This window comes from Oncorhynchus keta, chromosome 3 (genome assembly GCF_023373465.1).
Source record: "Oncorhynchus keta strain PuntledgeMale-10-30-2019 chromosome 3, Oket_V2, whole genome shotgun sequence".
NCBI classification, from domain to species: Eukaryota; Metazoa; Chordata; class Actinopteri; order Salmoniformes; family Salmonidae; genus Oncorhynchus; species Oncorhynchus keta.
Genome location: NC_068423.1, coordinates 10012646 through 10035497, shown reverse-complemented (window position 1 = coordinate 10035497; position 22852 = coordinate 10012646). Strand labels below are relative to the sequence as shown.

General features: G+C 43.0%; 1 long non-coding RNA gene across 2 annotated transcripts; it reads right to left on the bottom strand.

The window, feature by feature from the left end:
• Positions 1 to 8501: 8501 nt before the first annotated feature.
• On the bottom strand, positions 8502 to 12900 carry LOC118369123 (uncharacterized). 2 transcript variants are annotated; one of them, XR_008087618.1, is made up of 4 exons: positions 12868 to 12900; positions 10121 to 10258; positions 9835 to 9961; positions 8502 to 9712 (listed from the first exon to the last, which is right to left on the bottom strand). It is a non-coding gene; the product is annotated as an uncharacterized LOC118369123 (long non-coding RNA). The 2 variants fall into 2 exon arrangements; XR_004822507.2 differs by having other exon boundaries at positions 9835 to 9944.
• Between the last annotated feature and the right edge of the window lie 9952 nt (positions 12901 to 22852).

Below are 22852 nucleotides of genomic sequence, written 5' to 3'. Positions count from 1 at the left end.
TACCTGCAGCGGTGTGGGGTGGGGAGCAGCGGGCAATGGGCGGGGGCTTGTGGGAGTTAGTAGAGAGAGGAGACTGCAGCTATGGCTCTGGTTCTCTGAGCAAGAGTTGAGGCGGCCTTGGCCCTGGCCCTGGCTAGCCAAGCGGGAGGAAAGGAGGGAGACATGGTCCAATCACCCAGGCCCCCTCAGCTCTACTCCCTGGGGTCCTGTGGCCTTCCAAACTACAAGTCCATGTTTTAGCATACCATATGTTCAACCCCACACCCCTTTAGCAAATAAACAAGCCGAGAAGCTATAGCTAGAGGGCAGTCATGTCTCTATCCCCCATACTCTCTCCCTCTATCTGCCTTTCTCTCTCTCTCTGTGTCCTCTCAAAGTACACTTTGGCTGCACGTGTCACATATTAATGGAGAAACATGTCCCTTATTATTGTATGACATGGAATACTGTATGTTAACAGTGACACAGCAGCGACTTTTGTAAGCGGGGGCTGACTTTCATTTTGTAAAGTGAGCGCCCTCGCACTGAGAGTATTTTGTAGGATTGACATGTTTTGTTGATCTGAAACAGTTTTGTTGTTTAGCAGGTATTGTGTGTTCCCTGTATTCCATATGAGGTCAATAGTATAACTGGGATGTATACCTGAACTCAGTGAAAACGACTGGATAAAAAAAAAAGTTGTTTCTGAAATCAGTAGTAATAGTAATTATAGTAGAAGAAAACAAATACAAAACAGGGGTCATTCCACCAATGAAGTGCCTTTTGCATTACCTATTCAACAAAACTGTATATTAAAGGATGTGCCCTTTAAATGCCCACAATATGGCCAGAGCTTACACATGATGTTGCACAACGTTTTAAGTCAATAAGTCATTGTTTTAGTCAAAGTGTGATATATTTGGGCTTGAAATGACAAATCCGAATTGCCCACTTTGTGCAAATCCGTGTGAATCTGGGCTCTTTTCCTATGATGACATACACGTTCTTTTCAGCCTATGTTTTCTTACCAGGGCTGGATTTTATTTGAATGTTACCACCCAGCAGTTATTCCTTTTCGTGACCGAGACAAGCCAAACAGCCTTGTGTCCACTTGGCTGCTTCAGTCATGGAGGAAATTAAAATAGGGCTTGCATGCAAATGTATGTTTTTGTATGGTAGTAGGTCCCAGGTGCACTGGTTTGTGTCAAGAACTTCAACGTTGATGGGTTTTTCACGCTCAACAGTTTCCCGTAATCCAGTTTCCACCATCCAAAGGACATCCAGCCAACTTGACACAACTGTGGGAAGCATTGGAGTCAACATGGGCCAGCATCCCTATGGAACACTTTCAACACCTTGTAGAATCCAACAAATTTAGGCTGTTCTGAGGGCAAAGGGGGGTGCAACTCAATATCAGGATGGTGTTCCTAATGTTTGGTATACTCAGTGTTTATATCTGGCCATATATGTTGTGATAAGACAGCATTTTGTCAACTCCCTCCCCCCAAGATGAATGGTTTTGACCACTAAAGTTTTGCTTCACTACACGCTCCACTACTTTGATTGGTGTAACGTTAGCTAGAAACCACGAGTGTCAATCCAGATAATGAAAAGGCACTGGCGCAAGAAAATGTCATTTGTCGTGTGCATGATCATGAGCAAAGTCATTGTAGCCTGTCATTTCACTTCCCCTGAGAGAACCATGAGCCGGGGCTGACTTGGCTTTGCTGTACCGCAGCCGGAGACTGCCAACCGCCTGCCTACCAAAGGTTGGACTGTGTCCATTACAATGTAGAAAAACGCAAATCAACTATCTTTCAATAGTTACAGTGCCGTTGGAAAGTATTCGGACCCCTTTACTTTTCCCCCCCAAAATTTGGTTACAGTCTTATTCTAACATTTGATTAAATCGTTTTTTCCCTCATCAGTCTGCATAATGACGAAGCAAATTGTAGAAAATTTTGCTAATTTATCAAATAAAAAACAGAAATATCACATTTACAAAAGTATTCAGACCCTTTGTTAAAGCAACTTTGGTGCGATTACAGCCTCGAGTCTTCTTGGATATGACGCACACTTGTATTTGGGGAGTTTCTCTCATTCTTCTCCGCAGATCCTCTCAAGCTCTGTCAGGTTGGATGGGGAGCGTCGCTGCACAGCTATTTTCAGGTCTCTCCGGAGATGTTCAAGTCCGGGCTCTGGCTGGGCCACTCAAGGATATTCAGAGACTTGTCCCGAAGCCACTCCTGCGTTGTCTTGTTTGTGTGCTTAGGGTCGTTGTCCTGATGAAAGGTGAACCTTCATCCCAGTCTGAGCGCTCTGGAGCAGGTTTTCATTAAGGATCTCTCTGTACTTTTCTCTGTTCATGTTGGCCTCGATACTGACTAGTCTCCCAGTCCCTGCCACTGAAAAGCATCCCCACAGCATGATTCTGCCACCACCATGCTTCACCGTAGGGATGGTGCCAGATTTCCTCCAGAAGTGACGCTTGGCATTCAGGCCAATCTTGGTTTCATCAGACCAAAGAATCTTGTTCCTCATGGCCTGAGAGTCCTTTAGGTACCTTTTGGCAAACTCCAAGCAGGCTCTCATGTGCCTTTTACTGAGGAGTGGCTTCCGTCTGGCCACTCTACCATAAAGGCCTGATTTGTGGATTGCTGCAGAGATGGCTGTCCTTCTGGAAGGTTCTCCCATCTCCAGAGGAACCCCAGAGCTCTGTCAGAGAGACCATTGGGTTCTTGGTCACCTCCCTGACCAAGGCCCTTCTCCCCTGATTGCTCAGTTTGGCTGGGCAGACAGCTCTAGGAAGAGTCTTGGTGGTTCCAAACTTCTTCCATTTAAGAATGATGGAGGCCACTGTGTTCTTTGGGACCTTCAATGCTGCAGAAATCTTTTGGTACCCTTCCCCAGATCTGTGCCTCAACAAAATCCTGTCTCGGAGCTTTACGGACAATCCCTTCGTCCTCGTGGCTTGGTTCTTGCTCTGAGATGCACTGTCAACTGTAGGATCTTATATAGCCTTTCCAAATCATGTCCAATCAATTGAATTGACCTTTAGAATATATGCAAAATGCAATACCATATCCTCAATTCATGGGGTTGCATTCCCTTTAGACCCGGAGGTCTGTCTACTGGGTAACTTTACTAACACCAATCTTAGGCAAAGCCATACTATAAAGCTAACAGAAATATTGCTAGCGATTGCCAAGAAATGTATTGCCTTGAAATGGAAATTGGATTCCTCCCTGCCAGTTGCAATGTGGCTATCGGAAGTTAATAGTTGTATCCCTTTGGAGAAAATCACTTACTGCTTGAGGAATAAGTTAAACACATTTTACAGAATTTGGCAACCTTTTATTGACTATATGGAGAAGGTCCCCCACATCTCATTGATTGAATCTATATATAATCCTCACATGTTTCACACGTAATGTATAATATGTAGCCTACGGCAGGTGATCCAATGTCTTGTTTTTTTTATGTTTGTTTATATAATTATTACTTATTTTTTTGTTACGCTCGTCTGTTACTGTCACTTTGTCCTATCGTTGTCTAATATCTTTTCACTTTTGTTTTTAATGTTCTTAATTGGAAAATGCAAAAAAAATATATAATTTTTTTTTAAAAGAATATATGCACATTTTCTCTAACACTAAGTATACTAATATGTGTACATGAGGAAAGTGAAATCTTATAGTTATTCATTTTATAAATGGATTATTTATACATGTCAAGCCTTACTCATAACAGGCCTGACAAAAAATACAATTATGGTGAACAATTTCTACTTAAAATATCAAAGGGACACAAAAGGCACTCTATTCGTGGAAAGACCCACATGCTCTCTTATCTATTGGCTCTGTGCAAAACGTTCCTTGGCAAATGTTATTTTCTGTTGTGTGTACGATAGTTGGCTAGTAAGCTTGTCGTACCTCTATCATGATTGTAGTTAGATATATTCACTTTGTATGTTGTCTACCTCACTTGCTTTGGCAATGTTAACACATGTTTCCCATGCCAATAAAGCCCTTGAATTGAATTGTATGAGCACTAAGACAGGTATCATAAAGCTAGCGGGTAGGTTTAATTCAAACATATTTTCAGGTTCGACATTGCTCCTTCACATCTTTACCTTCTTAGCAAGTTAGCGATTCGGTGCTAACTCCAAAGTGGAGCTGAAAGGGATCAACACAATTCTCTATACCTCTTTCTTAGAGTTGAAACTGACCACGGCTAGAATCATCTAAACGTGAGTCCTGAATTGAGAATCCATCAGACCTGGCAATTAGTTGAAGGACACTCCTAAACAGATGGACAGTGTGTGTGGTCCGCGGGGCGAGTCATCCTCGCTTTGGGCATAGAATTTGGCCAGAGATGGACAGCTGTGCCCAAGGCATGGCATATAGGAAATGACATCACGGGCAGTGTGCAACAGTATTTGTTGCCACCGGGGGTCTCTCGACTCAGTGACCTGGCCACCATGAGCAGACAGGCAGACAGATGACTATCTAAAATTCATTACAAGGTCAGCGACAGTCCTACCAACACCAGCATTATTACATGTTATTAGAATGAGTTGTCTCTAAAACACTGTGTTACTTTGCTTTTACAATACATTTGATGTCTTTGCAAAAAAATATAATCTGCTTTCGTTTAGGAGTCTGACCAGATAGAGTATAGGCGATTTCCTGTACCTTTCTGTGTCCATTTCCTTTTTTAAAAAAAGGTATAGAAGGTATTTTAAGCAGTGGGGCAGTCCCACTCCTTTCGTAATTGTTGAGCTTTAATTGAAGAGATAAAACAGTGTTGAAAAGACATGGGTGAGTTAAAGGGCAGTGGGCCGGATTCGAACACATGTCGACTCTGGCATACGTGTGTACCAGGATCAGCAGCTGTAACCACTGGATCACACAGGCCACCCGTGCATCACCTTAGAGTGGCAAGTTTGTCCGTTTCTAAGCTAAGACAATCTTGTGTTGTTGTGTTGACTGAAAATAATGTCCAATTGATATTGTTTCAGAATGTGACGTGTCATCATATCTATAATAGAACCCCCATGTTTCCTAAGTGTGCTTTCAAATGGATATGCATGAACAGAACCCTCATTAGATTTGAAAGAAATGTATCCGTTTATGAATGTCTGTTGTATGCTTATTTGCATATTGCTTATTCAAGGCAGTGCACATGTATGCGAGTAGGTTACTGTGTTTGTTTGTATACACTGTGTGTCGCTATGCCTACATTGGTTGTGAATTCGTACATTGAGTGTACTTACTTGTCTAGGCCTACGTGTGCATCCATTTCTTCTGATTCAATGTTGAGTTGCATCTCTACTGTTGTGGAATTTAGTTCAAAATGTACTTACATCGATCCTCTGTCCTCCACGTGTGCACACACACACTCGCCCCATGTGTGTAACAGCTCGCCTTCTATGACTGGTCCATTGAGCCATCATTGACCAAATGTGGGATTGGAGTTGCCAGGCCAATTGACCAAATCACTGATCTTTAAAAGCAGCTCTGGGCCTCCTCACCCTTCATGCCCCCACACCCCTCTACCTCGCTCTAATCAAGGAGCAGGCAGGCAGGACTCTGGGTCGCAGTGGCGACGCTAACGAGTGGCGACAGCTCCTCAGTGCTCGGGGCAACGACCAGCTCGGCTGTCGTAGACCGCGGAGAGAGTCCGCCAGGCACGCACTGAGGCGAGGCTTGCTGTTTTGGGAGGAGGGGTGGAGGAGGAAGGGGGTAAGATGGTGGAGATTACTGGTTGGAAGGGGGTGCATGGGGAAAATAAGCAACTCCAGCACGGGGGCCCACAGAATCACTCATATACACCAATGGCACACGCACACAAACATACTATTATAATTTACTGTACTCACAGAGATACGCACACTCTCTGACACTCTCTCACAGCACACACACTGGGCCCGCAAAAACTCCACATCCCAAGCCATCCCTCCATCCCTGGGGCCTACTTGCAGAGTGCTGTTGCCCCCCACCCTCCGTCCCCCCCATCTCCTCTGGAAGGAACACAGTTTAACTTCTGTCATTCTGATGAGGCGGGTGACTCAGTCTCTGCGTGGCGAGCGTATGTGACAGGCCGGTAATCGACAGGACAAAGAGGGGATTTATGAAGTATGAGCTAACCTTAATAATTGACAATGCACAGACCTGGGGAAATCCCTTGCCACTGAAGCTGTCCCCTCTGCCTACCTGTCATCTCTCTTTATTCACTCTCTTTCTTTGTCTCTCTCTTAGGTTGTTGAAGGTCAGTGTCCCTCACCAGTTTACTAGACTGAATGTTAGAATCACACATTTGAAACACTGTAGCCAACCACTTTGGTTTGTACAGCTCTAACAGAGACTTTGCCTTTTGCCTTCAGTACCTTCACTAATCAACTCTGGGTGTGCGGTAGATTCTGCCTATTATCTACAGCTCTTATGATGAAATCACTGAAAAACGATCTTGATATGGTGTTAAACGGGAACTGCACCCGGTGTTTTGGCCTCATTTTTTGGCTTTGCTCCTCAAGAAATACTGGCGGGCAAGACAGAAGCCAAACGTGAGTTGGATTGGGGGTGTGGTTTGATGTGGGTGTATCCTTGCCAAGACCAAAACACACCCATCTGTCAGAACCTTGCCCGCAGCTGTTTCCCCCCACTCAATCACAACAAACAAACCTCCTGCAGGTTGAGTTAAGTAACTACAGGAAGATGTACGGTGAGATGCCGGAGGAAGCTTTGAATGGGTCAGAGTAATATGAGAAGAATACAATTGCTGAATTTATGTAGATATTCTAAACTAAGCTTTTTGATACGTTTCAAATGTAGTAACATGTCCATGTAAAATAAACAACTCTTTACACAATACCATAGAAGAAGTGTTCTGCTAATATAACAATGTGCACCTTTCATTGTAATTCCCAGCCGATATACAGTACCAGTCAAAAGTTTGGACACACCTACTCATGCAAGGGTTTTTCTTTATTTTTTACTATTTTCTACATTGTGGCATAATAGTGAAGACATAAAAACTACGAAATAATACATATGGAATCATGTAGTAACCAAAAAAGTGTTAAATGAAAATATGTTTTATATTTGAGATTGTTCAAAGTAGCCACCCTTGATGACAGTGTTGCACACTCTTGTCATTCTCTCAAGCAGCTTCATAAGGTAGTCACATGGAATGCATTTCAATTAACAGGTGTACCTTGTTAAAAGTTCATTTGTGGAATTTCTTTCCTTCTTAATGCATTTGAGCCAATCAGTTGTGTTGTGACAAGGTAGGGGAGGTGTACAGAAGATAGCCCTATTTGGTAAAAGTCCATATTATGGCAAGAACAGCTCAAATAAGCAAAGAAAAACAACAGTCCATCATTACTTTAAGACATGAAAGTCAGTTAATCTGGAACATTTCAGGTACTTTGAACATTTCTTCAAGTGCAGTCGCACTTATAGAAAAGATGTCGCCGAAGAACATGGCTGACGTTTTACATTCTCCCAACCAATTGTGCTATTTTGTTAGTTTTTTTGCGTAACTTATTTTTTAAACTTATTGTGTACATAATAATGTTGCTGCTACCATCTCTTATGACTGAAAATAACCTTTGAACATCAGAACTGCGATTACTCCCCGAGGACTGGAAGAATCTTTTTCCTTTAACTAGTCCGACGAGAAGGATATCCTGCTTTCACTGGAACAGGCCCAGATCCCTGCCTTTTGCTTGAAGAAAAGACGCAGGAAAAGGGGCCGCAGATCGGGCAGCCTTCTGAGAATCCATAGGCGAGCAAGTAAACTCCCACTGCCATCCGTTCTTCTTGCTAAAGTGCAATCATTGGAAAAATTATGACCTACGATTAAGATTATCCTACCAACGGGACATAAAAAACTGTAACATCTTATGTTTCACCGAGATGTAGCTGAACGACGATACGGCCAATATAGAGCAAGCAGGATTTTCCATGCCCCGGCAGAATAGAGATGCTACCAAGGAAGCGAAGGTAACCTGCCTAAATGATTACCGCCCCATGGCACTCACGTCGGTAGCCACGAAGTGCTTTGAAAGGCTGGTCATGGCTCACATCAACAGCATCCTCATCAACAAACACCCAAGACCCACACCAATTCGCATACCGCCCCAACAGATCCACAGATGACAGAATCTCAATCGCACTCCTCTTTCTCACCTGGACATCCACATCTGACCGTAAGGCACTACAGAGGGTAGTGCGAATGGCCCAGTACATCACTGGGGAAAAACTCCCTGCCATCCAGGACATATACAATAGGCTGTGTCAGAGGAAAGCCCATAAAATTGTCAGAGACTCCAGCCACCCAAATTATAGACCGTTTTCTCTGCTACCGCACGGCAAGCAATACTGGAGCGGCAAGTCTAGGACCAAAAGGCTCCTCAATAGCTTCTATCCCCAAGCCGTAAGATTACTGAACAATAAATAAAATTGCCACCAGACAATTTACATTGACCCCCCCTCCTCACTTTTGTACACTGCTGCTACTCGCTGTTTATTATCTAGGCATAGTCACTTCACCCCCACCTACATGTACAAATTACCTCAACTAACCTGTACCTCCGCACACTGACTCGGTACCGGTGCCCCCTGTATATAGCCTCGTTACTGTGTTACTTTTTATAATTACTTTTTATTTTAGTCTATTTGGTAAATATATTTCTTAACTCTTCTTGTACTGCACTGTTGGTTAAAGGCTTGTAAGTAAGCATTTCATGGTAAAGTCTACACTTGTTGTATTCAGCGCATGTGACAAATAAAGTTTGATTTCATTTAATTTTAAAAACAATCAAGCGATATGATGAAACTGGCTTTCATGAGGACCGCCACAGGAAAGTTACCTCTGCTGTAGAGGACAAGTTCATTAGAGTTACCAGCCTCAGAAATTGCAGCCCAAATAAATGCTTCACAGAGTTCAAGTAACAAACACATCTCAACATCAACTGTTCAGAGGAAACTGCATGAATCAGTCCTTCTTAGTCGAATTGCTGCAAAGTAACCACTACTAAAGGACTCCAATAAGAAGAAACTTGCTTAGGCTAAGAAACACGAGCAATGGACATTAGACCAGTCAACAAGTGCTTAGCATACGTGGGAACTCCTTAAAGACTTTTGGGAAAGATTCCAGGTGAAGCTGCTTGAGAGAATGCCAAGAGTGTGCAAAGCTGTCATCAATGCGAAGGGCGGCTATATTTTAAGAATCTAAAATATATTTGGATTTGTTTAACACTTTTTTGTTTACTACATGATTCCATACGTGTTATTTCATAGTTTTGACATCTTCACTACTATTCTACAATGTAGAAAATACTAAAAATAAAGAAAAACACTTGAATTAGTAGGTGTGTCAAAACTTTTGACTAGTACTGCAGATATTGTGTCCATCTGCATATTCTTTGGTGGTAATGGGGCTACTTTGGCAAACATGTCAGAGTGGACATACCTTCCTGTGTGGTGTCTCGTATACAACAGGACTTCCCTGATCCTTGTCCAGAATACACAGGGTTTCTTCTTCCCCATATTGACTGATACCATTCAATTAAATCATTTTAAAAAGACAATACAAGTGAAAGATGTGTCTAGTAAAAATGTTATGTTGAGTGCCAGGTCTCTCTCCATTTAAAGACATCAATATCAAGCCTGTCTGCTGGTCAGGACATCATCTTACAAGTCTCCATGTCCTGGCTCCATAGACTCATCTGTCAACACATACACACATCGTCAGTGTTCCTATTACCAATGGCAGTTCGGATAGGTGATATCTGACAAACAAACATATACAGTACTATGTTGAAGTTTCAACAGGTCAGACTAAACCTACCTAAGTCTGTTCTCTCCATTGACGACCGTTGGTGAGCAGGCAAGAGGTGAGGCTGGAGGTAAGGTCTTTGCCAGCGTCCCATTGATGGTCATATCAGCGTAGATCAGCTCCTGGCCAATCAAAGATACTGGTCGGTCACACACAAAGAGCACTGATTAGCATCGGGGGAGCCAACCTGATCGCTACATTCACCTCTCTATTTGACTTATGATACCATGATATGTGAAGTGAAATAAAATGGTAAAGGCAGCGATCAGGCAGGTTCCACAGGTCAAATGTCACCAACCTGATTCAAGTGTCCTCCCTGTGCCATTCATAGGAGTGCTCACAGTGAGGGCATGTCTGCCTGATGCTGAGGGTCTTCTCAATATTGCATGTTCTGCTGCAAACTGGATATCTCTTGAACAACTGCAGCTGGGAGGGCCTGTGACAGGGTGATACAATAGACAGCCAAGTGGTAAATGTAATTTTGTTATAAAGAAAGGACTAAGCTTTTTGATAAAGCAATTTACCACCCAAATAACTTTTCACATAACACATGATGAAGCCTTCTGTGTCATCAGGGCAGTGTCAATCTAATTGTAGGTCGTCACTAGTTACACCAGCCACAAAGACCGCCTATTTCTAAAATTGATCTTCTAAAAATGTGATTTAAAACCTAACCATAACCTCAACAACACTGCTAACCTTACGCTTAACCCTAACATTAAATTAACACCAAAAAGCTATTTTTTATTTTTACGATATGTATTTGTGGCTGTGGTAACTAGTGGAAACTCAAATGCTATGCTTTACAGATGTCGATTGACTGTCGCTTCAGATTGGAGTAGATTCAGTCCGGTGACGCCGTTACGGTTTATTGCTCCTAGTTCACTGTATTAGTCAGACTCCGACATGAGTTAGCTGCATCCATTATTTAGTTTTGCCCTAGTCAATACATAATACACTTGTATGAGCTACGAACTAACGTGCAAATTCAAGTCGTAGGCTAACGTTAGATAGCTAGCTAGATAACGTTAGCTAGCCTGCCCTGCTAGCATTATCAAATGATAACGTTACATAACCAGCTATATTTAGACAATACACAAACTTTTATGAGCTACGACCTAAATTGTATTGAGGTAGCTAGCTCGCTGCTAAAACAAGGATATTTTATGGCCGACCGGCAGGCTGGGCACTTGGACGATGCAAGAGCTGTGGTACATAGCATCATCATCATCATCAGAGTGCTCCTAATCTGTCATAAAAATGTTAATTTGAAAGACTCTGATATTGTTTTATTTTGAATAAAATGATATGGACCCTGATTTAACTTTCCTTGTTCATTTGTTTATCTTTCATGGAATATTCGTTGTCCATAAAATGAAGTGGGCAGAGAACAAAGCCCTTTTCACATGATTTAAGATAGAATTTAAATATTATTTTGAAGTGATCAGTAAATGTAAAAACAACAAAGCAATACACACCATAAAAGTATTTAACAAATTGAAAATTAAATTAAATTTTATTTGTCACATACACATAATTAGCAGATGTTAATGCGAGTGTAGCGAAATGCTTGTGCTTCTAGTTCCGACAATGCAGTAATAACCAACGAGTAATCTAACTAACAATTCCAAAACTACTCCCTTATACACACAAGTGTAAAGGGAAAAAGAATATGTACATGAAGATATATGAATGAGTGATGGTACAGAGCGGCATAGGCAAGATGCAGTAGATGGTATCGAGTACAGTATATACATATGAGATGAGTATGTAAACAAAGTGGCATAGTTTAAAGTGGCTAGTGATACATGTATTACATAAAGATGCAGTAGATGATATAGAGTACAGTATATACATATACATATGAGATAAATAATGTAGGGTATGTAAACATTATATGAAGTAGCATTGTTTAAAGTGGCTAGTGATATATTTTACATTAATTCCCATCAATTCCCATTATTACGTGCTTTTACACCTGCATTGTTTGCTGTTTGGGGTTTTAGGCTGGGTTTCTGTACAGCACTTTGAGATATCAGCTGATGTACGAAGGGCTATATAAATAAATTTGATTTGATTTGATTTGATTAAAGTGGCTGGAGTTGTGTCAGTGTGTTGGCAGCAGCCACTCAATGTTAGTGGTGGCAGTTTAACAGTCTGATGGCCTTGAGATAGAAGCTGTTTTTCAGTCTCTCTGTCCCAGCTTTGATGCACCTGTACTGATCTCGCCTTCTGGATGATAGCGGGGTGAACAGGCAGTGGCTCGGGTGGTTGTTGTCCTTGATGATCTTTATGGCCTTCCTGTGACATCGGGTGGTGTAGGTGTCTTGAATCTTGATATGTAATACCCCTGTCTGTTAGGTTTATGTACTTGTTTGTATATTTTTAAAAAAAATGTTTGTATTTGTTGTGTTCATAATAAAATAAATACAATTAAAAATATATATTTTTAAGTCTGTCATAAGCATCATCAGCATCATCCCATTCAACCACCGCACTCCATTCAGAGTTAGGTCTTCTCAGTACTCGGAGGACTTGCCGGAGTGCAAGGTGAAATGCCTTGAGCTCTAAGTACTTTGACGTGGGCTGTTGTCCATAGTGTTGACCATACACCATGGAACCCTGACTGGTTCAAGACTGCTCCCCATCCCTACAGGGAAGCGTCTGTGGTCAGTCACCCTGTGGTGAACCTGCACCTAGGATAACTACTCATTGCACCTCCCCGAATCGTTGGAGAATCGTAAAAATAATGTAATCCGAAGGGGATTAATAGCAATCTCATAATGTAAAACACAAACGTGAGAGTGAAGAAATGACTATGTCACGCCGCCTTTTATTGTGACAGGTCACGTGGGTACAGTGTATGTATGGCGTGACTGTAAACATCTTTTGATATTAAGCATCTCAATCACATCGCGTGAAGGAGTTCCCATGGGTCGCTTGGTGACCCATTACGAAAGTGAACCAGCAATAACGTCGCCTAACGTTGTTAGCTAAATTATACCAGAGAGGTCATTATATTGCAGTATCTCTTGTTATACTCACCACCACTGGTCGTTGCACACCGTAGCCCCATTTAGTGGGCGAATTCGATTATGCTGAGCCGCGGGGCACCTATCTATGGCCTGTGACGTGATTGGGAAAAAACGGTCCATAAACATACATATCTTTTCCATAAAATATATGTTTGAATTTTCAAACTAGTTTTCATGGGGAAGGCAAATAAAACGTTTTTATTAAAAGCAATCACTTTTGCATGTAAAAAACTAAGAATCATACTCATTACTCCACGCGCTAATTACGTCACTTTTGTTTTGAGCCGACTTCGCCGTGGGCTTCGAACGGGACACCTGGCTCTCGCTCGGTCGGCAGCCCGGTTCTAAAACAAATGCAAGCAAAACTAGCCAAACAGGGCACCCAGGCCTGATAAATCGAACTCCCTCAATGAAGGGAAGCGAAGTGGGATGTGGTGCTTGGCAAAAGGGGGCATGATTTGTTGACATAATTGTAATCAAAACCCAAGCTTCATTTACTTGTTGTGACGCACTGAGGTACCACACTCCGTTTTAGTTGAGACTGACTTTATGACAAAAATGATCCTATTTACACTTTGTAGTCAATTTTGACACTAGAATACATGTTCATGACTCATAGCGATGCCACATAGAGGGAATAGTTGCTTTTCTGGGCAGTCGCTCTAAGAATTAACAACAATTCAGGAGATGGGACCAGACTTTAATGCAACCACTTTAACTAGTTGCATTGAATGCAGCTCCCTAGCAACTCAACAAGCTACAGCTACTACTAATTTCCAAATCAGCCTCCATGCCTGTTTTCAACACTTTAACTAGTTGCCTTGAACGCAGCTCAACAAGCATCAGCTTCAACTCATTGCTAATCAGCCTCCACACCTGTGCTCACACTCCTTAATCTCCACTGCCACCCTACTTAAACTTGACCAAACTAACAATAATCTTTGTTCTGCAGTGCATGTTAATGTGTGTTACAGGTCTTATCAAGTTGCGTCTCAACTACACTTTGCAAAACTATAAATGCAACAATTTTCAAAGGTTTTATTGAGTTACAGTTCCTATACGGAAATCAGTCAATTGAAATACATTTGTTTGGCACAGATCTATGGCCTTCACATGACTGGGAATACAGATACGCATCTTTTGGTCACATACCAGTCAGTATCTGGTGTGACTGCCATTTGCCTCATGCAGTGTGACATCTCCTTCACATAGAGTTGATCGGGCTGTTGATTGTGGCTTGTTGTCCCGCTCCTCTTCAATGGCTGTGTGAAGTTGCTGGATTTTTGTGGGAACTGGAAAACGCTGTTGTACACGTTGATCCAGAGCATCCCAAACATGCTCTATGGGTGACATGTCTGAGTATGCAGACCATGAAATAAATGGGACACTTTCAGCATCGAGCAATTGTGTACAGATCCTTGTGACATGAAGCTGTGCATTATCATGCTGTAACATGAGGTGATGGCCAAGATGTTCAAATGTTCATAAATGACCAGCATGGTCAAATAATAGTAAGGCAGAACAGTTGAAACTGGAGCAGCAGCATGGCCAGGTGGACTGGGGACAGCAAGGAGTCATCATGTCAGGTAGTCCTGGGGCATGGTCCTAGGGCTCAGGTCAGTTGAAATGGATGGATTATCTTGGCAAAGGAGAAATGCTCACTAAAAGGGATGTACAAAATTTGAGCAAAATAATATTTTTTTGTGCGCATGGAACATTTCTGGGATCTTTTATTTCAGAGAGACTATAGTCTATCTTCGGTTCTTCCAAGGATCTCCTGGGGGGATTGCCATCACCACAGCAGCTTAACTACCACGGCCTGACGATGACGTCAACCCGAACCAAGTCCAGCCCCTGGATCCTTCATCTGCAGCCCTTGATTTTATCCGGTCCATTCTCATTCCCCTCCACTGAATCCTTTCTCACATCCATTCAATTTCCCCAATAAATATTCAAAATCCATTTCAAAGTCTGGTCCTCAAACTCGTGAAACCTCATGATAGGGTCATCCACATTTTGAGAGCGTTTTATGAGAATTTCAGCATTTCATGAGCGCACCCACATTTGACTGGGATGCTTTTGTCTTAATGACCTCAAGTCATCTAACAATAAACTAGCACTGTCAAAGGAAACAATACCCACTGTCTTAATCTGGGGTACCTGTCCAGACCAAAACAGCCAAGCTCCCCCCACCTACCAATTAACTCTTATAAAAGTCTAGCAGGTCACAGTCAGGCAGACAAGCAGCCTAGAGGGGCTGACACACACCACCACCCCCTCCACAAGCACATCAGCCCCTTCCCAGCTGCTCCACCCTGGTTCCATCACCAAACAAACAGTGGGACTAATAGACTAACCCCCTTCTCCCCCTCTCCGCATCAAGCCTAATATCTCTGATGATGGCTAAGGCCTTGGCTCTGAGTGGCAGTCCCAGTCACCAGTCATCAGACCCCCCTCCCCCTATCCCCCACTGGCTGCTCTTTTCACCCCACTGTTTGGAGAGGCTCATTGACGGGTGTCTGTATGGGAATCTGGCCCAGTCTGGCCCAGTCTGCTATGACCAGTGTGACGGGGTTAACCAGCTCGACTGGCCCTCTGTCCCGTTCGACCCCCCTCTCCATGCCCGCATCGCCCCGAGAGATGTGGAGGGTGATCTGGCCTGGCACCGCAGGGGCTGCCCTGGCTGGTGCTTTGCTGGTGGTCTCTGCGGCCTATTAGTGTCCTGCTATCGGCCTGTCAGCCTGACAAAACAGGGCCCTGTCAAATTAAAGAGGGACGGGGATATGTATTCAAACGCACAAGGGAGAGAGAAAAAAGACGAGCCAGGAAGAGGGAAACCACCAGTGCTAATGTCGACTCTAAGCGAGAGTGACAGGCTGGGCCGATCGGTGGAGAGAGACAGAGATGGAGGAGAGAGAGAGAGTTCCAGTGGCTGATGATGTAGGGGTGGACTTGTCCTGAGGAGACTTGTTAGAGGTCCAGACAGACTAAGTCAGACAGCCACCATTTCCTGGGGATCTAAACCCAGGTAAAAAGCTCAAAGTTCGGGTGAACAGCTTGGAGTCATTTCCATCAACTCGGGTTGGACAGATTGGTTCTGTGTGTGCTTGTGTGCATGTTGTTGTGTGTTTCTCTTTGTGTGCACAGTACATGCTCATACCAAGTGACCTTTTAGACTTATGCATGGAGCAGATAATACAAAATACATTTTTCTTACTTTTATTGTGTATACAGGCCTACTAGTGTCCCCGTTGCTGGTAAATATACAGTACCATCATGAAAACATGTTAGCTCAACCATTTCACCTCCAAGGGCCTGAAAGCTGCCCTCGACATGCCATGCTCTTTGAGGTACAAGCATATTCCATTTCTTTCACTTGGCCCTTACAGTCACACTTGAGGGCTTGGTTTTACGGGAGTTAAGGGACAACGTGAAAGTCCCAGCACAGAGCTAATTGGAAAATCTATGTTGTCATTGTGTCAGTACAGTGTTGCCACAGTGAGGGCAAATATGACTACCGCAGAGCAAAGGAACATTGCCATTATGTTGAGTGTGGCTCTTGTTGCGTGACATAATTCAAGGAAGCGCTACTGGTGTGTTAACTAGTGTTCTGACTGCTGTGTCTTCAGGGGCTGCTTAAGCTATAGGACGTGTTCAATTTGAACGGAAACCTAGCGGTGTGTGGGCTGTAGCAGACATTACTGGAGGGTTGCTGGAGCACCGAGGTGCTACTATGTGTTGAGTTTGTGTACGACTCTAACGATGCGTCTCAGTTTCGGAGAGAGGGCCTCCTCTGCGCTCCTTTCTGTCGCTGTGCGTTTGCTGAGACGGAGAGGTTGATGCACAGTGGCAGCTCCCCCCTCGCAGCCACGGGCCTGCCCACAGCCACTGCAGATGATAGTTTTAATTGCTTTCAATCTTTCAGGCTAGTCCCTACCCACTGGCATAGAGTGGTTGTGTGTTTTTGTGTGTGTTGATTGTGTGTGTGTGTGTGTGTGTGTGTGTGTGTGTGTGTGTGTGTGTGTGTGTGTGTGTGTGTGTGTGTGTGTGTGTGTGTGTGTGTGTGTGTGTGTGTGTGTGTGTGTGTGTGTGTGTGTGCGCGTGCACTTATGTGTGTGTGCATGCTCTTATGCTCTTATGTCTGTGCATTCTTTTTCTTTGTGGATCTGTGCCCACGTGGTGTTTGTGTGTGTTTGTAAATCTAATAACCTTTAGGAATGCGTGTGTTTTTATGTTTTTTCTGTGTGTGTGTGTGTGTGTGTGTGTGTGTGTGTGTGTGTGTGTGTGTGTGTGTGTGTGTGTGTGTGTGTGTGTGTGTGTGTGTGTGTGTGTGTGTGTGTGTGTGTGTGTGTGTGTGTGTGTGTGTGTGTAAATCCATTATCCTAATAGGAAGGAGTGGATGTGAATGCATTTTATTGGCAGCGAAATAAACAGAGAGTAAACATACAATCCAAATGTTTGTAAAATAATATTGTCAGGATATATTGTGGATAATGTGCTGATTAAACTACATTAAAGTACATTAGAGTTGATTTTCCGAAAAAAAAAAAACGTTGTTAATGACACTCAAATTCAATGGGTGTACAAGGAAATACTGAGATCCTATTTTTCCATTTTCAAAGGCTATGTGTGGTAATAAATAATTCACTCTGTGGTTTTCATGCAAAGACCTCAAAACACACACACACACACACACACACACACACACACACACACACACACACACACACACACACACACACACACATACATGCGCGCATCTGTAAAAGCATTTCAGGCCTGGCGAACTACAAAACCAACTCGTCAATAATTCAATAAGAATGTCGAGCTGACATAACAGGGCATAGAAAACAGTATGCAATTAAGAGGTACAGTCATTTGCTTAACGTGCCTTGGAGAGATGCTTTCCTCACGTTGATTCACCCACTGAGTCAATCATTATGTGTGTTAATCCATTGATAGACCATCTCCTAACTTTATAACCTGTAAGGCAACCCAGGTGTTTGGGTTGCAGTCCAATTTCGGTTCAGATTCAATCCGGACTGCATAAGATCTACGCTATAGCTCGATTGAAATGTAAAGGCAACGTTCCTGCGTTTGCGGAGACTACGTTCATGGTAAACACAGCCCGTGTCGGCTCAATCGGAAATGAGCTTTACATTTCAATCACGCTATATCACGCTAGATCTTCCGAGGTCCGGATTGAATCTATCCCTAAATGCCAACTGAGGTGATGATCAGAAAACAGGGATGTTGGTATAACTGTTTAAGTCTAGGCATCTACAATTCTGCTAAAGCCATTTTGTCTTGGAGTGTAACTGTTTGGGGAAGTAAAAAACGATTTAATAGCGAAAGTCATATTCAAGTCCTCCTGGGAATGACACTGGAATTTAGGGATGTGTTGGAGAGGACAGGACTTTTAAGACTGTCTAGAGATGATTTTGAGAGTTAATTTAGACTAAGTTTTAGGACTACTAGGCTTCCCTCCATGTAAGAAGTGGTGATGTACTATAGACATAGTATAGAGACTGCAAGAAGACAGTGCCTCTGAGCTGTCATATCATCTCTAACCTATACCGAGCCCCTGAAACCATTGCCAACCCTTTCCCCCCTAAACTACTCCCCATTACATGCATTTACACCCCCCTCTCCCCTTCATGTCCACACCCCACAGACACAGCGAGTGTGCACTCTCCTCTCCTCCTAAGGATGGAGCAGAGTGGAGTCGGAGCCCCTCTCTCTGGCCGGGGGGCATATTAAGCCCCTAACATTCCCACAGAGGCTAATCTCCATCCATTTAGAGGGCTGTAATATTTAATGAGGGACCCTGGCCTTGCTCCCAGTGCCACGCGCCCTGGCACGCCTCATATGTTCACATGAGAGGGAGGCCAGCCCAGGGGCGACAGAGAGGAATTCACTGCTAAAAGCCCCACACAATGCAGTCGACCACAGAGCCGCATTGCTGCTTTTCCCTCAGTCCATCTAACTGCAGTGGAGATGGAGATGGGAGGAAAATACTGAACACACCTTGGTTTAGATGAGATAACTACCCTTCTAGTAGTGGGACAATGCAGTGTCTAAGTAAAAGATGCTTGATTAACTATAAATCTCCCCAATAAATATATATGGTCAGTTAACTTTTTTATTTTAATGAAAAGTAAAACTTGCATTATATGTATACTTGACTTTTAAAGTAAAATATATAAATATATATAAATGTGACTACATTCAGGAAGTGGGGCATATGGCTCTAGTTCCTACTTTACAGTAGGGCCATTTGGAAAAAGAAAACGGAAATGCCTTCTTGAACATTTGAACTTTCCTAAGCCGTAATAAGAACTTGTATGTGATCTGTAAATATGAATACAAATGTTAAATGATGAGCCTTGTTTAGCAAAGGAGAAAGCACTGAGCTATATAGGGAGAATGACTGGATCCTTCCTGGCTTGCTATGATTGGCTGAGATAATGGGTGGCTAAGGCTTAAGAGGGTATAAACGATGTAAGTGTGAAAATCTCAGGAAAATCTTTCAAGGGCTTCTTCTCCTAAGTGGTTTTACAAGTTTATCCATTTTCAAAGCAGCATAACTTTCCCATGTTTCCTCCAACTACAGTGTATGGTATTCCATTTCTGAGATATAAAATGTAGACTTAAGCTCACATAGAGGTGCGTTCACGAATGCCAACCTTCAATTCTTGTCTGTTTTGAAACAGCTGCACAGACATCATTTTGGGAGTCTATAACGGCCTTTAGGCCTACTCTAAAAAGGATTGTGATTATTGCGATAACTTATTAAAAACCATATCGACTGCTTAGACACAACCTCTCCAAAAATCCTCAGAGTCCAGAATCAGTATCTAAAGAAATGTCTCCCAATCCTGGTCCCGGGGACCCAAAGAGGTGCACATTCGGGAAACACTGTATAATGCAAAGGTTTGGAGGGGGGGGGGGTACCATTCCTAGCAGTCCTGAAGGTCTTCCACCAGACAGCACTTACCCACTCTCTCTCTCCCTCACACATTCAACTGAAGGTCAGGATTCACACAAGAAGTGTGAAAAGGCTGGATGGAAAAGGGTACAACGCCTCTGGTTTTAACAAGTGCGTAAGTGTGTTCATGTGTGCGTGCGTATGTCCGTAGTGCATGCAAGTGTGTGGAGGGAGTTAGGAGACACTATATGACACCACTACCCTGACACCGTCGGGGAGAGTCAGACATTCCAGAAAGGCAGTGATTTTTTTTGTGTGTGTGTGTATTTAAAACGTAACATTTGCGTTACTAAGTCGCGGAGTGGCGAACGTGTCAGGAGGGAGACCATAGAAGTGCTCTCTGATTCAAACTGACTCTAATGGGGAGGCCTGGTGAATTTTTCATACAGCCCAGAGGGGAAGGAAGAGCAAGCATACTGGGGACATTATAACCTCCATCTCTCGAGGAGAGAGAGAGAGGGAGGTAGAGAGAGACCTTACTCAACACTATTCTCTGACCAATATGTCCATTTGTAATGCTTTTATTATAATCTATGATAATTACCCGACATAGTTCTGTTCTCAAGCTTAAGCCTCTACTCTCTGAAATATTACCCCAGACAAAATATAATGCACCCAGATGATTATGAAAGCTTCTTGTAAACGTGAAGTACTGTATAATTTTACTGACACATACAGTATTTCAAGTAATTGTGAATTTGTCATGCTGAAGACAAGAATCACAATAGAGAGACACGCTAGATAGCTAGTTGATGTGTACTTGTAGAGATTTCTGGACTGATCAGTGTGAAATACATGTACACTATATATACAAAAGTATGTGGACACCCCTTCAAATTAGTGGATTTGGCTATTTTAGCCACACCCATTGTTGACAGGAGTATAAAATCGAGCACACCGCCATGCAATCTCTATAGACAAACATTGGCAGTAGTTTGGCCTTACTGAAGGGCTCAGTGACTTTCAACATGGCAGTGTCATAGGATGCACCTTTCCAACAAGTCAGTTCATCAAATTTCTGTCCTGCTATGAAGTCAAACCGTCTAGGAGAAACAACGGCTCAGCCACAAAGTGGTAGACCACACACGCTCACAGAGCGGCACTGCCAAGTACTAAAGTGTGTTGCGTGTAAAAATCGTCTGTCCTCGGTTGCAACTGTACTCCCGAGTTCCAAACTGCTTCTGGAAGCAACGTCAGCGCAAGAACTGTTCGTCGGGAGCTTCATTAAATGACTTTCCATGGCCGCACACAAGCCTAAAATCAACACGAACAATGCCAAGTAAGTGCTGGAGTAGTGTAAAGCTCGGTAGAGGAGGAATAATGGTTTGGGGCTGTTTTTCATGTTTTGGGCTAGGCCCCTTAGTTCCAGTGAAGGGAAATCTTAACTCTACCGCATACAATGACATTCTAGACGATTATGCGCTTCCAACTTTGTGGCAACAGTTTGGGGAAGGCCCTTTCCTGTTTCAGCATGACAATGCCCCCATCCACAAAGTGAGGTCCATACAGAAATAGTTTGTGGAGATTGGTGTGGAAGAACTTGACTGGCCTGCACAGAGCCCTGACCTCAACCCCATCGGACACCATTGGGATGAATTTGGACGCTGACTGCGAGCCAGGCCTAATCGCCCAACATCAGTGCCCTGACCTCACTAATGATCTTGTGGCTGAATGGAAGCAAGTCCTCGCAGCAATGTTCCAACATCTAGTGGAAAGCCTTGCCAGAATTGTGGAGGCTGTTATAGCAGGAAAAGCAGGACCAACTTCATATTAATGCCCATGATTTTGGAATGAGTTGTTTGACGAGCAGGTGTCCACATACTTTTGATCATGTACATTAAACGAAAGGTTAAATCCATTTTTTAAATGAATGTAGTGTATATATCAACTAAAGATAGTTCATGAATAACTGTAGAGCGTTTCATATGGAGTTTTACAGAAGATATGGTTGTAACCTAAAACCGAATACAAAATGTGACTTTTGTTGGGTTAATCTTAAGTCTCCATGTTTTTCATTTTTGTTTCTGTTATTTTTAAACAATATTCAAGTGCTCTTTCTTACTAGGATATCAAATCTTTGTGTCAACAATTCACTAATACAAGGTAATAACCGGATTCATAAAGGATCAGATTTAGGATTACATTCTGTGTTATGAATCTGACAAAAGCTGGATAAACATCCACATTTTAATGGTATGAACATTTCTGCAAGAAAGCTCTTTAAAAAAATATCCATCTGTTCAATGGACACGTGCCAGAGCTCACCCAGATAGCTCGTAGCACTGTCTTGCGTATGCAAATATGTTTTGCCTGGAAATCTATTTGGAGTTGCTCGAAGGAATCCAGAACGGGCCTCCTTCTGTCTTCCCCAACGGCTCACGCGGGCCTCCCTTACGCCGTCTATGTCCTCTCGCGTGGAAGACATTTCACCAGCTCACACACGCAGGGACGAGCAGCGAGCTGCGCCTCGGATGGCCCAACCATGGGCGATTATGCAGATCTCACAGGCCGCGGCTGCTGGCTCCTTCCGTCTCGGCGAGCAGGGACAAGGCGCCCCGCAACTGTTTGCTCAGTTGTACAACACACGCAAAAGACCCCCATTCGAAGGACAGCGAGTAAGTAGTTATAGGCTTACTGTTTCACTAGATGACCATAAAGAGGTGAAAAGGACGCTACAATAAATGTTTAGGTGTTGTAACTTTAAAGGTAAAATGTTCAGAAATTGTTTACAAATTCAGTGGTTCAAAACATCAATATGGTACTAAAACTGAGACCAGGTTGTATATAATCCTATAAAATAATGGTTGAAACAAATATGCTGATAGTTGATCTTGTATAAAGGGTTCCCAATGGTGTTTTTGTCAATAAAGTTTATTCTTATTATGGAAAATATTAAATATACTGCCGAGCAAGAACACACAAATTTGACTTTTGAGATGTTCCAAATAGGCTCAATGACTGCTGCCATAAAGCTTCACTTCAGTATAAAATAGGCCAATATAATGAA